Source organism: Artemia franciscana, chromosome 14 (assembly GCF_032884065.1).
Source record: "Artemia franciscana chromosome 14, ASM3288406v1, whole genome shotgun sequence".
Taxonomy (NCBI): domain Eukaryota; kingdom Metazoa; phylum Arthropoda; class Branchiopoda; order Anostraca; family Artemiidae; genus Artemia; species Artemia franciscana.
The window spans coordinates 21,344,843-21,361,353 of record NC_088876.1 but is presented as its reverse complement, the minus strand read 5'-3'; the positions used below and the strand labels follow the sequence as shown (position 1 = coordinate 21,361,353).

At 35.9% G+C, this 16,511-nt stretch overlaps 1 long non-coding RNA gene across 1 annotated transcript in view; it reads left to right on the top strand.

Annotated features, from left to right (window-relative positions):
• LOC136035445 (uncharacterized) overlaps positions 1-16,511 on the top strand; it is a 60,653-nt gene that overhangs the window by 31,678 nt on the left and 12,464 nt on the right. Inside the window, exon 2 of the long non-coding RNA XR_010619424.1 lies at positions 3,462-3,591. This is a non-coding gene — a long non-coding RNA (uncharacterized LOC136035445). The remainder of the gene's footprint in view (positions 1-3,461; positions 3,592-16,511) is intronic.

Here is a 16,511-nt window from a genome sequence, read left to right as displayed (position 1 = left end):
CCCCCAAAAATACAGCTCACAAGTTTTTTTTTTTCAAAAGCAATTGAATCGAACCGACAGTCGTATATTATTAAATGAAGGTTCATTCGAATGAAAATTTTATGATCTAGTACACTTTTTACTTCCTTATTATTTTTTTTTTTTATAGGAAACGGATGTAGCTAAGGTATCGAAAAAACGTTCTAGGCCCTTATTCTCCTACTTTCCGTGAGAGGTACTTCAGGTGAATTGAATGAATTTTTAGATAATTAGGGGGTTTAACCTCGGACCTTCCTTCAGTATGAAGAATACATATAAATGACGCATAATATATTATTAAGGATGAATATGCAATGAAGCGTCCAGAATGGGTTTTAAGGGGGAAAGCGTTCGCGTCTCACTACAGATACAAATTTTTTTTTAAAGAAATATACTTTATTTCGAAAAGAAAACTTGTAAATAAAGAGTGGGGCATAATAGGGCGGTACCCCTCCTCATACATAGATTAATATTGGTTATGGTATTAAAAACGAAACGAAATTAGATACAATATGCTTTCAAATTAAACTATAGAGCTTTATCAAAACTTAAAAAGCGACAAATATTGTTCAGTATTTAAGCGGGGGGAGGAGCTGCCCGCCTCCTAACCCCTCGCGCTTTACACTCGACTTTGATTTCTTGCCCTTAATGCCTTAAGAACGAATGCTCAAACATAATGTAAATAGGATTGGATAATATTTTTCTTTATATATATATATATATATATATATATATATATATATATATATATATATATATATATATATATATATATATATATATATATATATATATATATATATATATATATATATATATATATATATATATATATATATATATATATATATATATATATATATATATATATATATTACCCCTTCCCTAATTTTTGGTGAATTGACATATATATATATATATATATATATATATATATATATATATATATATATATATATATATATATATATATATATATATATATATATATCATGAAAAGAGAAATCACCAATGCTACAGCACAAGCACAAAAAAAAAAAAAAAAAAAAAAAAAAAAAAAAAAAAAAAAAAAAAAAAAAAAAAAAAAAAAAAAAAAAAAGAGACAGAAGGAGAAAAGGAAGACTGTTTTCCTAAATTAGTGATTAATATAGACCAGCACTTGAATGAGGCCTTAACCCTACTCATCCATACAATCACATAGGTCAAACAGCATAGCCACACACAATCAACCATAAAGAATAATCCATGGACAGGCAGTCATGCCCACCTTTCATGCAAGGAAAATAGTAAATGACGATTAATTAAAACAAAAAATATTAGTGTGTTTCAAACAGTTCGTGGTGGATTAGGTTAAGTTGAATTTGGTTATAAATATCAGAAAAGGGTCAAAAACCTAAGCTACCCTATCTAACCTATCCTGTTATCATCAAACCTTGGAAAAAGTTCTGGGAATTGGAAAAAGTTTGGATTTGGAAAACATCGGAAAAACATGGAAAAAGTTGACTGGCAACGCTGACCAAATCCAAGGAGAAAAAAAAAGGTATTTCAGCAGACATTTACCGGTGAACGTCGACATTTTTGGACATTCACGGTAACAAATATTGAATTTTTATGCTGATTCAAGATTTAAAAGGTCATCAAGTTTACAACCCGTCAAAAGTTACGGGTACTAAAATAAAATTCTAATTTTTGACAAAGGAGAAAAACACCCCCAAAAAGTCAAGCGATCTTATTGAAATTGTACCATCTGATTCAGCATATCAGAAACCTTACTATAGAGTTTCAAGCTCCTATATACAAAAATGTGGAATGCATTTTTGGATAGAAGAAAGATCATGGATGCGTGTTTATTTGTTCTAGTGCCCATTTTAAGTAAGGAATAAGATCCACACCCCTTTTTCCAAGGTCATCAGATCAAAATTTGAGATAGCCGTCTGATTCAGCAGAGTTGAAAGGTCCAATAACAATGCCTTTGGGATAGCATGACCCCAACAGTACAAGGAGAAAGGGCTGTAGGCACAAAGTTATGCAATTTGTCCATTACTCACATATAGTATTTGTTATTGGGAAAGTTTCCGAATGAGTTTTCCAGGAGGAATTTTTCACACGAGGAAGGGGATTTGAAAAACATGGCATTGTTTGAAAAACAACTGGAAATTAACTAAAAACATTTTTTTCAAATGAAAATAAGGAGCGACATTAAAACTTAAAACAAACAGAAACTAGTCCGTAGATGAAATTTACTCCCTCTTCGATACCCCGCTCTTTACGCTAAAGTTTGACTTTTTGTTCAAGCTCTTTAAGAACGACTCCTTAAACATAAGGGTCATTTAACTAGAATAAGAAGCTTTTTAAAGTAGTAAAAACCTTAGCATAAAGAGCGGGGTATCAAGGAGGGGGTAATCTCATTCACACCCGGAATAATTTCTGTTTGTTTTAAGTTTTAATGTTGTTCCTTACTTTAAGTTGAAAAAACTTTGGTACTTTTGTATTATACGATAAACACTCGAGAATTTTGATCGCGAATGACGCGAACACGAGACAAGAAACTGGTCAAGCAACTTCTTTTCACCAGACAATTAGCTTTGGCTGGGTTGGAAAATACATTGTAGCTGTATTTTAGTTAAGTATTTAGTTGGTATTTTGGTTAGGTTATGTTAGAAGAGGTTTGTTTAGGTTACGTATTTAATATATGCTATGCTCCCCCCCCCCCTAATGTGCAAATACATAACCCAAATTTGTTTCTAAACTATTATATTTGCATCATAATTTGCTTTATTTTATTAGCATTAACCAAACTTCACTTCTCGAGTATTTCCCGTATAAGACTTAAGTACCAAAACTTTTTATATATTTAATTACCCCAAGAATACAATAATTTGATGCCTATTTGCTTAAAACAATAAAAGCTGAACTCAAATGTTTTAAAGGAGAATCAGTAAATTAGACACTTGAAAATAATTATTAAATATATCTTTTATAGCAATAAATACTTTCAGTAGAGCACTTTAAAATTTAAACGTGAAGAGTGGGAGTGAGAAGGTAATCATCCCTCCTCACGTACGGCATAATTGACGTTGTTTAAGATTTAACTTCACCCTTTACTTTCATTTGACGAACTTGTTTTTGTTAATTTAATTCAGCTTAGAATCCAACAATACCAATCCAACAGTAAAAAAAACTCGGCTCTTATTTTTTCTTTAGTGTGCCTTTCGAAAGTTCTAGTATTAGTTGTCAATTAATTCAAACAAAAGGGACATATTATACACTCATATTAACACAGACTTTTTTCCTGTTTTGGGAAATTATTTCAATCAATACCATATCTTCAATTGTTAGTTATTTTTTTTTCGGAAAATGCTCTTTCTGTTTCCATCCAAATTGGGAATTTATTATCATTCACTGAATTATAAATTAAAGTAGATGAATACGTTCTGTTTCAGCTTCAGGAGGGACGAGCCACCTACCAAATTAATATTGATTCTTTTCCGCAATTCCAAGAGCTGGAGAGTACCAGCAGTAACTCCCATAGGGAGCTGGAGGGGGAGTTCTAATTTAGCGGCAACATCCTAGGTAAGTTGATTACAGTGTATACATTTCTATTAGTATGACTTAATAATTTGACTTTTTACCTTTCTTTATTTAGAACTAGACTGGAATCTTTTTCCAGGCCATCATAACGACGTAGTTCAAAAGGATTTTGTTTTGGAGAATTTGTTTTTTTTTCAAACACCTCCCACAGTTAGAAAACAAATATTAAGAGAGTATTCGTTGGAGAATTAATTTTTTTATTTCTTTTATTATTTTTTTTTTGGGGGGGGGGACTGGAGTAAGCTATAAGGCTGAAGAGAGGAGCGGGTTGAAGGGGTTGGGGTGAACGGAGTTATGTTTGGATGGTGGTTGTTACCCTCGGGGTGTTTGAGAGAAGGTGATGGTCTTTTTTCTTTTTTTCATTATTATTTTAACTAGTGTAGGATGCTTCTAGGAACATTTATGCAGGTTTTTTTTTTATTATTATTGTTAATTTAGGGTGCTTTTAGGAATGTTTATGTAGTTAATCGCTACGCGTTAGCAAAATGAAAATTTTTCCCTAGCGTAGTGATTTATATCTATGATTAAATAAAAAAAAATAGTTTTTTTAACTGAAAGTAAGGAGCGACATTAAAACTTAAAACGAACAGAAATTACTCCGTATGTGAAATGGGTTTTCCCCTCCGCAATCCCTCGCTCTTTACGCTAAAGTTTTTAATTGTTTTAAAAATTAGAATTGTGGCAAAGAGTCAAACTTTAGCGTAAACAGCGAGAGATTGCGGAGGGGAAAACCCATTTCTTATACGGAGTAATATCTGTTCGTTTTAAGTTTTAATGTCTCTCCTTACTTTCAGTTAAAAAAACTAGTTTTTTTTATTTAATTTCTGAACATTTTTGAAGAAATGCATAACAAACTTAAGAATTAACTTACGTAACAAACTTTTATACTCTTATATTTTTATTATGTATATGAGGGGGTTTGTCCCCTCGTTAATACCTCGCTCTTTATACTAAATCTTAAGTTTTGTCCCAATTCTTTAAGAATGACCCCTGAATCAGAAAGGCCATAGAATAAGTAGTTGAAATTACTAAAAATACTTTAGCATAAAGAGCGATATATTTATCTCCTCCGAGTACCTCGCTCTTTATGCTAAAGTATTTTTAGAACCCCTCATATGCTTAATAATCTCTGTTCGTTTTAAGTTTTAATGCTACTCCTTACTTTCAATTAAAAAAACTTTTTCATGTTTATTTTTTCATTGTTTTTTTTTATAGTAATGCTAGAAAATCCTGCGCCCTTTTCATTTAGTTTCTGTTCCCCCATGATATATTCCTCCAAGGAAAGATCCTCCCACATAGCCTCCTCCCCTCAACCCAACCCCCCAAACCAAAAGAATCCCCCTGAAAACGTCTGTACACTTCTCAATTACCATTACTGTATGTAAACACTGGTCAAAGTTTGTAACTTGCAGCCCCTCCCCCAGGGACTGTGGGGGAGTAAGTCATCCCCAAAGACACAGTTATTATGGTTTTTGACTATGCGGAACAAAATGGCTATCTCAAAATTTTGATCCGTTGACTTTGGGAAAAATGAGCGTGGGAGGGGGCCTAGGTGCCCTCTAATTTTTTTGGTCACCTAAAAAGGGCACTAGAACTTTTCATTTCCATTAGAATGAGCCCTCTTGCGACATTCTAGGACCACTTGGTCGATATGATGACCCCTGGGAAAAAGAAAGAAAGAAAGAAAAAAAGAAAAAAAAACAAACAAATAAACACGCACCCGTGATCTGTCGCCTGGCAAAAAATACGAAATTCCACATTTTTGTAGATAGGAGCTTGAAATTTTTGCTAGAGGGTTCTCTGATACGCTGAATGCGATGGTTGCATTTTCGTTAAGATTCTATGACTTTTAGGGGATGTTTCCCCTATTTTCCAAAATAAGGTAAATTTTTTCAGGCTCGTAGCTTTTGATGACAAAGACCAAATTTGATGAAACTTATATATTTAAAATCAGCATGAATATCCGATTCTTTTGCATCAAAATTCCGATTTTTAGAGTTTCGTTTACTATTGCGCCGGGTCGCTCCTTACTACAGTTCGTTACCACGAACTGTTTGATAGTTTATATTTTCGTTTATTGTATAAATAAAAGTCAAAGTAAAAAAAAGTCTCCTCAAAAATTTCAGTCTTGTTTATACATGCACCCAAGGCACGTACCCAGCAATTTATTCCGAAAGAGGGGGGGGGGCAGTTAAAAAACAATCAGAACAGGTCATGAATGGGAAATATAAGCAATTATAAAAATGCCAACATTTTGGGTAGGGTAGGGGCATGAAATTCCCCTCCCTCCGGAGTTACTTGGCTGGACAACGCTTAATAAAAGATTCTGAAAGTCAGGTGTAAGGTCTCTGCTAAAACAAATTTTTAGCACGCCCAAAGTAGATAAAATATAACATTTTTGCCGAAAAATGTGCAATACTGAAATAGAAGTGAAACTCTCTGTTTCAAGGAAAAAAACACGTTTGTCACCTTAGAAATTAGAATTTTTTGAGAAAGAGAAAAAATTCTAGCATTGAAAAGGGATGAGAGGCAATTTAACGTGAAAAAACGTTTACGCACATACAAAAAACATGACAAAGAATTGGCTATATCTCTCCTGTTAATCTGCTAACTGCTCAACCGAAATGGAGACATGTGCACTGGATTTGCGTTAAATACAAAGGAGAAATAAAACAAATAATTAAATAATAGATATATGTTTAAGTAACGTAGTTAATGGATAGAGAAACTTTTTACCAACTTTCATTAATTTTTTTTTAACGAAAATAAAGAGTGACATTAAAACTGAAAAAAACGATAATGTCTTATGTAAGTTCTCTCCATTAAAAATCTGCTTTAAACACTCAAAACACTCTAGCGTTTAATCCACTCCATAAACTGAAGTTTAACCATTACTCTTATTGAAAGCATTTTCGTGTGCAATACATGTTGCACTTGTGAGAACAATTACCAACGGGCAATTATAAATATTCGATTGATCATACTCGTCGTCACATGTCTTCTAACCGCAGATTTCGTTGTGCATCATTTTCGTTTGACATAGTTGGGATTAACATTGTCACTTGTCTTCTAACCGCAGATTTCGTAGTGAATCATTTTCGTTTGCGGTTTGTTTTGATGCTTATTGTCGCAAGTCTTCTAAGCGCATATTTTGTTGTACCTTATTTTCGTCTGAGATTCGTTATGTGACAGACTTGTATATATGTGATTGTCGCGGTCGCTTGTCTTCTGACCGCAGATTAATGTGATTTCTTTTCAAGATTTCCCCCATTAATTATCTTTGCTTCAATTATCATGTTACATAATTCAGTTTTTCGCTCGCAATTCGTTGTGATTCTCACTTGTTTCGTTTAAGATTTGATGTGATCCTCGCTGTCGCTTGTCTTTTAACCGAAGACTTTTTTCCCATCATTTTCATCACCACGATAGTTTTTTTCTGAAAATTAGTATACCCAGATTTTTCGGCCTGAAAAAACAATTCGGATAGGTTTTTTCCCAGTTCTTCATTCCAAATTCGTTTTTCCCAGAGGTGATGGCGTCGAATGTATGGTCCTATAAGAGCGGGAGAGGGTTTGTTCGTGAAATCATTCGGGAAAAAAGCCAAAAGAGAAGTCCCATTAACCTGCAGTTGGAATACAAGTGACAGCTGGAATCCCACATATACAGGCCCGCCACGAGCCGAGCACCAGGGGTCGAGCGAAGCTCGAGCGAAGCTGGGTCTCCTGGTACTATATATATATACAAGAGGATGAATGCGTCATATTTGCCTGAGTTTTGGTTGAATCGTTTTTAGTGTCCATGATGCATGCAGCTTCAAAAAAGGAACACAGCTAAATATAAAATACAGGTTGTAATGCGTCTATTTACCAAAGGCGTTTTAAGCACTTTCATAATGCTCAGAGGACACATGAACAACCTAGACCATCAAATGTGACAAAACCAATCCGAGTAGCTATGATAAAGGGTATTGAAATGAAGAACAAAGGAATATACAATTAGAATACTATTGTCAACGACAATTATAACGAGTCAAAAGCAAAAGTGAAGAACAAAAAATACTTGGTTCGAAGATAAGCGGCAGCAAGAATTAAAACGAGTCAAAAATAAAAGTGAAGAACAAAAGAATATGCGATTACAAGACATGCGACAGCGAGGAGCAGAACAAATTAAAAATAAAAGTGAAAAACAAAGAAACATGTGGTTAAAAGATATGCCACAGCGAGAACAAAGAAATATGCGGTTAGAGGATGCGCGGCAGCGAGAATTGCAAGCGACAGAGGGAATCAGACCGTGTCAAAAATGAAACTGACAAGTCATTGGGACCCTTCAACGTTATATGTACTCCCTGTGGAGCCCTCTATTTTCTCGAGGAAAGAGTAGCAAATAAAGGTGATTCATTTGGAGTTTGATGCTTACAACAAGAATCAATATATACAAGCCTGCCGTGTGCCGAATGCCGGGGCCTGGCCTCCAAATCGGATACGTAGTTTTTACGGCGCTTGGTATGTACCAAGTGACATATTGCGAGCGCAATTTCTGTCCGTTGGTATGTCTGTCTGTCTGTCGGTCCCGGTTTTGCTAGTTGGGGCACTTCCAGATAAGCTAGGACGATGAAAGCTGGCAGACGTATCAAAGACCAGACCAGATTAAATTAGAAATAGTCTCTTCCCTAATTCGACCATCTGGGGGGGGGGGGGAGCGAGCGAACGAGATAGTTGAGAAGAATTTTATTTGCCGATAAAACAAACGATCGTTTTTCTTAAGCGTCGCTTGCTGGTCTAAGGGTATGATTCTCACTTGGGGTGCGAGAGGTTTCAGATTCGAATCTCGCACCACCCCAATTTTTACATGAAGAAAATCCGAAACTAGATATGAGATCAATATAGCCATCGCTGAAAGTTGGCAGGCGTATCAGGGACCGGACCAGGTCAAATTAGAAATAGTCGCTTCCCCGATTCGATCATCTGGCGGTGGAGTGGAAGGACAGTTAATTTGAAAAAATTAGAAAAATAAGGTGTTTTTAACTTCCGAACAGGTTTTCAGATCTTAATGAAATTTGATATTTAGAAGGATCTCGTGTCTCAGAGCTCTTATTTCGAATACCAGCCGGATCCGATGACATTAGAGGGAGTTGGGGGAGGACCGGAAATCTTGGAAAACGCTTAGAGTGGAGCGATCGGGATGAAACTCGATGGGAAGAATGAGCACAATTCCTAGATACATGATCGCCATAATCGGACCTGATCCGCTCTCTTTGGGGGAGTTGGGGGGATCGGGATGAAACTTGATGGGAAGAATAAGCACAAGTTTTAGATACGTGATTGACATTACCGGTCCAGATCTGATCTCTTTGGGGGAGTTGGGGGATTTCTAGTGCTTTGGCGAGTTCGAGAATAAGCACAAGCTATAGGTGCGTGATCGACATAACCGCACCGGATCTGATAATCTCGTCACAAGTGCCATATGAGCTCTTAGCTCTTGTTTTTCTTCAAACTGGAATATAGACGTTTCTGGCCACAAACACGAACTAAATAGGTCACAATTTTAGGAATTACTCCTTAAAAATTATTTCTCATATTTATTATATCTATTAATATCTATTAAGGTATTTTTCTCAGGGTGGTTATATCGAACCTATGGTGACGCTATGGCATCAGGAACATGCTCACATTGTTTACGGTTAGGAAACAAGCGACAATGACCTATACAAGCCTGCCGTGTAGCCGTGCCGGTGCCTGGCGTCGAATTTTTTTTTCTTGAAAGTGGCATATTGACATTTCTTGGAAAATTTTTATTTTTCTCAGGGTGGTTGTATCGAACTTATGGTTACGGCATGACAAGTTTTAAAAGGAAAATCTTTTTCGTTATTATCCTATTTTTCATTATGCTTTTTACGCACCTTTTTGTGCCAAATTTAAATGCTCAGCTAAAAAATAGCTTGAAAAGGCGAATAATAATAGGAATCTTTTCACATTACAAAAATTTCTTTTTCTTTCTTTTTTATTTGTTGCTAACATTATTTAGGCTTAGTTTTTGGTTGTCCATTAATCTTCGTTTTAACGAAATACAGTAGTACAGGAAGTTAAAAGCCAATCGAGTACTTTGACAGTAAAGTCCAAGATATACAATGTGGACTTGTCAATTTGGCTTCTAAATGACTAGTATTTGTGATTTTTCGCATTTGTATTGTAAAGAAGAAAAAAACCTTTCATCACACGATAAGATTATAATATCTTCTTTTCCCTTTATCTCCATACATACTTGAAGAAATTTTCTATTTGACAAATATAGGATAGAAACCGAAAGCAAACCCGTCGAGCCTAAGTAAATTCTCAACATTTACTTCGGAAAGATAAGGATTGAAGTTTCTGAGTAAAATTACAAAGGCTATATGACATATTTTATCACCTGTCAGCCTACTGAAATTGACACAAGAACAAAAAATATTTAAAAAAGCTGAATTGAAGGATATGAAAGATGGACCTAACTCTTATATACATACAATTTAGTAAAAGCAAAAAGGTTGTTTAAAGTGAGAAGTACATTTTGATTTGAAAGAATGTTAGGCCAAAACGCTCGTGCCTAAATAATAACAACGATAATGATTATAATGCTATAAAAATGAAATCAATTATGCTTTTGTTACTAAAAAAAATGCAAGCGTGATTAAAATATGTCTGCTTTCAACACCAGGGCTGTTTTTATTGACTTATCATCGACCATTTTACTCTACATTACTCAACATCATTTAATAGTCGGTAATATAATATGTTTCACATGAAAAATCGCTACTTAAGAGCTAAAGGGTCGTACTTGAAATAAATGATTCCAAGAAAATCGATGATGAAGTTTGAGCATTCTTGTGTTCATAATAGTCGCAGAAAACTTGGACTAAAGACATCTTCAGGCAGACTTAAAAGAATCTTCCCAACAGAATCAGATTATACGAAAAAAGCAACTAATGACGTTATTTTGACTATTGACATTTTTGATAAACTAACCTGAAAGCCGGTCGTCCGCGGTTAGGTCGGGAAAGATTTAAGGGAAACAGGAACTTCCTGGGAGGGTTTATAAAGGAAAGCTTTGAACAGATTGGAATGGAGGAGGAGCGTGCGTAGCTGTGTTGGCCTCAGGCGGCTTCATGTTGCGGTGAGTTGTTAGTAGTAGTAGTAATGACGTTTTCATTCAGTCTGTGCTTAGAGCGTTTCAGATTTAGAGTAGAGGCGTTAATGTTCTTCATCTAAGAAGTCTGGGGTTAAAAAACAAAATAGAGATGTAACTTACTGAACTATTATAAGCTAATTTTTTTCTTTCCACACAAATAATTTGATAGACGTCTATTTGCAGCCATTTAAAGTATAACTATTCAGGATATTAATGCTGATTGTAAATATGAATGTGTAGTCTACTGTATTTCTGAAACTATAAAAAAAATCAGTAGTTATTTTCTGAAAGCGGATCAACGAAAAGGTGGTGCTACATCTATTCAAAAGTAGAGATGACGAGTGTTGGTTAAGTATTTAATGTCAGCAGGGTATTCCTGCCAGTGCTGCAACAAGTACTCCAAATTTTTACTTAAGTATCAAGTAATAAGTACTTTCCAAATTCTTACTTAAGTATCAAATATCAAGTACTTGCCAAAATTGTACTTAAGTATTACTTCAAGTACTACTTCAAGTATTTATCCTAGGTGTATATATATATATATATATATATATATATATATATATATATATATATATATATATATATATATATATATATATATATATTTAAATATAAGTATATATATATTTTTCTGATATCAAGCCCATGCTACCGTATTTTAAAGCCATTCTGAAGGCTTCTTAGCCCCTTCCCTTGCCTATAAAATGTCCCCTGTCATTCCTCTCTTGGACATCTTAGTCAAGAACCAAAATTTCCGTTTTATCGCTTTTAACCGTTTCCCTTGTTCGGCTGGTACACACCCAATGAGGTCTAAGAAAATAATCTTAACCAATTTTCAACACAAGGGCTTGAAAGGAAAAGACTATCAAAACAATTAAGTGCAGTCAAAAAACCTTTCATTGGATCAGACAAATCACATGACAGGATTAACACAGTACACGTAGAGTTGAACTTCTGGTGATTAGTGTTCAGTCAAATCTGGCACGGTTGAAAAAATACACGGTTATTCTGAAACATGTGGGAATGATAAAAACAATATTGAAAACATTTTTTTCCCTTGTTTGGCTGGTAGACACCCAACGAAATCCAAAAAATAATCTCAACCAATTTTCAACACCACGGCTTGAAAGAAAAAGACTATCAAAATAATTAAGTGCAGTCAAAAAACTTCTGATTGGATCAGACAGATCACATGAAAGGATTAATACAGTGCATATAGAGTTGAAATTCTGGCGATTAGTGTTCAGTCAAATCTGAGACCTTTGAAAAAATACAGGGTTACTCTGAAACATGTCGGAATGGTGGAAAAAATATTGAAAATAGAAAAATAAACTTTGGATTTGCTTTAAAACAAATAAAAGGTAATAAAATAGTTCATTCTCAGATTCAACAAGTAAAAACCTTAGGAACGAAAAAACCTCAAATTTAAAAGTAAGGAGCCAAGTGAGTCAGTTGCAGACTTTTTTAATAAGAGGAATCAAAGCTCAATAAAAAAGGAGCAGCAAAAATCCACACTTTTGGCAGCTAGCTGAAGGTTGCTGGCTCTCAGTGTGCTGAAAGAAAAGAAGAGTATGAAAATGAAATCTTGATTCACACTTTGATGACATGTCTCGCCCTCGGCACTTTTACAAGGAAACTGCCTCCAGTTTTCAAGTTAAATTTCAGACACGCTATGAAAATGTACGGCATCTATATCCTTTGGCTGGTTTTCACTCAAGCAAGCCACATGCTGTGTAGTCAATTCAGATGGTCGGTAAAACTCCCCACAAACATATATTATAAAATCACGGGCCTGCAGCAAGCCCGCTGATTCAGACGCATTCCATACGGCTGGTCGAACTGCAGATTGAATGAATGAATCAACTTTATTATCCGTAAAAGTAAAAAAAACACACAAAGTACGGGGTATTATAAAAAAACAAAAACAATAAACATCAAGAAAAAAAATTCAAACTGACAAAAGACGACATGGACTAATTAACCAGTATCAATATGGAAAAAAAGGGTGCAGAGGGTCGTAAACGTGAATAAAGTAGACAGTCTTTTTACATAAATCATCACTGGAAGACCGAATCCAAGAAGTCATATCTATTAAACCAAATCGAGCAATTATTTTTCTGTTTTGGTGCCATCTAGGAACCAAAACAGATTCCTAGCAAATTTCAGGAATTAGCAATATCTGAAATAAGCCATACGTAGAGTATGGTGATTTTTTTTACGGAATTGATGAGCCATGACTGATAAAAACAAAAGCACAGGGGTGCAATAAGCGTTATAAATCATGCACAAATCATTGCGGTTGTAACGGCTTTTGTTAGGGGATATTTTTCCGTACACGACGCGTAGGTTTTTTACGGTTTGATTCACTAGGGATGAAAAGGTAGTGGAAAGTGTTGGACCGAAACACAGACCAAGCCAACTAACTAAAGAAGAACATGGCAGAATTGCAGTCCCAGCAACGAATGGAGCGATCGCATAAGGGCTATTAAAACAAATAAACTCGCATTTAGACGCATTAAGTGTCAGTCCAATCTTAGATAGTTCATTATAGTAAAATTGGAAAGCAATCCACGGCGAGTCCAGGCAATAAGAAGAACGTCGTCTGCATATGCAACAGAAGACAAACCAATATTACCGTAAGAAACAGAACTTTTAAGGGGACACAGGCACAATGCAAGCACACATTTAAATACACTAGAAGACAATACGGCAGAAGTTGCAACCTATTTATTTCTAGCAGCAGTTTTCACGCCATGAAATGGCAAAAACCATTAGACTAATTCGAAAATCTTCTGAGAAAAAAGGAATAAAACAAGAGCTCATATGGCACTTGTGACGAGGTCGGAAGAGCCAAGAGCTCATATGGCATGATCTCTAGCAAAATTATAAGAATCAATAGATTAATTTAAAAGAAAAAACAGAGGCTTAATGCCGGTCAGCGTTTAAAATAAGAGCTCTGAGACACAAGGTCCTTTTAAATATCAAAATTCATTAAGATCCGATCACCCACTCGCAATTATAATACCTCATTTTTCTGATTTTTCCTATCCATTCAGCCCCCTCCCCCAGATGGTTGAATCGGGGAAATCAACTTTATCAAGTTAATTTGTGCAGGTCCCTGACACGCCTACCAATTTTTATTATCCTAGCACGTCCAGAAATAGCAAACTCGCCAAAGCACTGGACCCCCTAACTACCCCAAAGAGAGTGTATCAAGTCCGGTTTCGTCAATCACGTATCTACGACATTTGCTTATTCTACCCACCACGTTTCATCCCGATCTCTCCACTCTAAGTGTTTCCCAGGATTTCTTGTTTCCCCCTCCAACTCTCCCCCAATGTCACCAGAACTGGTCGGGGCTTAAAATAAGAGATTTGAGACACGAGTTCCTTCTTAATATCAAATTCAAAAATGCCTCACGAACGGTCACCAGCTCTTAAATTAAAAATACCTCAATTTTTGTAATTTTTCCGAATTAACACCCCTCCAACTCCCCCAAAGAGAGCGAATCCATTTTAGTTATGTCAATCACGTATCTAAGACTTGTGCTTATTCATCCCACCAAGTTTCATCCTGATCACTCCACTCTATGCGTTTTCCAAGATTTCCGGTCCCCCCCCCGAATCCCCCCAATGACACTGGATCTGGTCGGGATTTAAAACATGAGATCCGAGTTCCGAGATCCTTCTAAATATGAAATTTCATCCGATGAAATTCAAGATCTGATCACTCCTTCGTAAGTTAAAAATACCTCAATTTTTGTAATTTTTCCGAATTAACACCCCCTCCAACTCCCCCAAAGAGAGCGAATCCATTTTAGTTATGTCAATCACGTATCTAGGACTTGTGCTTATTCATCCCACCAAGTTTCATCCTGATCACTCCACTCTAAGCATTTTCCAAGATTTCCAGTCCCCCCCAAATCCCCCCAATGACACTGGATCTGGTCAGGATTTAAAACATGAGATCCGATTTCCGAGATCTTTCTAAATATGAAATTTCATCCGATGAAATTCAAGATCTGATCACTCCTTCGTAAGTTAAAATACCTAGTTTTTTCTAATTTTTCAGAATTACCCCCCCCCCCAACTCCCCAAAAGAGAGTGAATTCGTTCTGTTTATGTCAATCACGTATATAGGACTTGTGCTTATTTTTCCCACTATGTTTCATCTCGATCCCTCCACTCTAAGCATTCTCGAAGATTTTAGGTTTCCCCCTCCAATGTCACCTGATCCAGTAGGAATTTAAAATAAGAACTCTGAGACATGATATCCTTCTAAATATCAAATTTAATTAAGATCCGATCTAATTTTTGTCCTCCCATCCCCCCCCCCCCCGGATGGTCGAATCGAGGAAACAACTATTTCAAATTTAATCTGGTCTGGTCCCTGATACGCCAGCCAAATTTCATTGTCCTAGCTTATCTGGAAGGGCCAAAACTAGCAAGACCGGGACTGACAGACCAACAGAATTTGTGATCACTGTATGTCACTTGGTAAATACCAAGTGCCATATAAATTAACTTTTCTCTGGGGATGAAATATTTGGTTGAAGGTTGGCTTCAGTATGACTTATTTTGGAAAAGGGTTATTTCCAGGCTTTGGGCAAGCCATGGGTGGAAGTAGTTACAGGCCCTACTAAACTGAAGGAAAACTCGACTTTCTTAAAACTTGAAAATCCCCCCCTCGCCCTATTTTAGATAGGGCTTGTGATATTAGAGCTCGATATGAGCCCTGATCCTAGTCATCATTGGTCTAGCTTTCATTTGGATCCGTTGCTCCATTTGCAAGTTATACTAAAATAAACCAAAAGCTTGACTTTTTTCAGCACTTAAAACCCACTCTCCCTCGTTCTATTTGAGCTAGGGTTTTCATCTCAAAACTTGATGCCTATCACAGTCTTAGGCACCTTCGGTTCAATCTTCACCGAGATCCATCAATCTCTCGCAAGTTGCACTGAATTAAATGAAAAACTCAACTTTTTTTTAGTGCTTAAAGCCCCCTCCCCCTAATTAAGCTAGGGTGTTCATCTCCAAACATTATGTGCCTTATGGTTTTGGCATCTTTGGCTTGACTTTCATTGAGATCCATTACTTCATTCGCAAGTTAAATTAAGTCGAACAAAAAACTCAACTTTTTTAGCACTTAAAGTCCCTTCCCCCACACCCTAATTAAGCTTGGGTCTCCATCCCAGAAATCAATGCATATCATACTCTTAGGCATCTTTATTCAATTTTCATCGAAATTCATCTCTCCATTTGCGAGTTACAGTGAATTAAATGAAAAACTCGATTTTTTTTAAAAACTTAAAGCCCCATCGCCCTAATTAAGCTCAATTTTAATCCAAATAGTTCAATTTTAATACAAATCTGACTGGCGGTTCTCCCGCTATACTCGATTGCACAGACGGGCGGACAGATCTCAAAAACCTATCTTGATGGATATTTTCCACTATCCAAATAGGTGATGATGCCTGGAGGATGATATGCTATTGTTTTCTTTTTTTTGAATTCAATGAGCCAACACGGCTACCTAAGACGTTCCAAAATCTGTCCGCCCGTCTGTCTTTCTGTCCGTCCGTCTGTGTAATCACATATAAGGGGAGAACCGCTGGTTGGATTTGGATGAAAATTTTGATGGCTAGATTTGGTGCCAAGGATCATGAGACACATCAAGTTCAAAGATGAAGACCCTAGCTCAAATAAAACAGAGGGAGAGTTGCTAATAACAGTTTT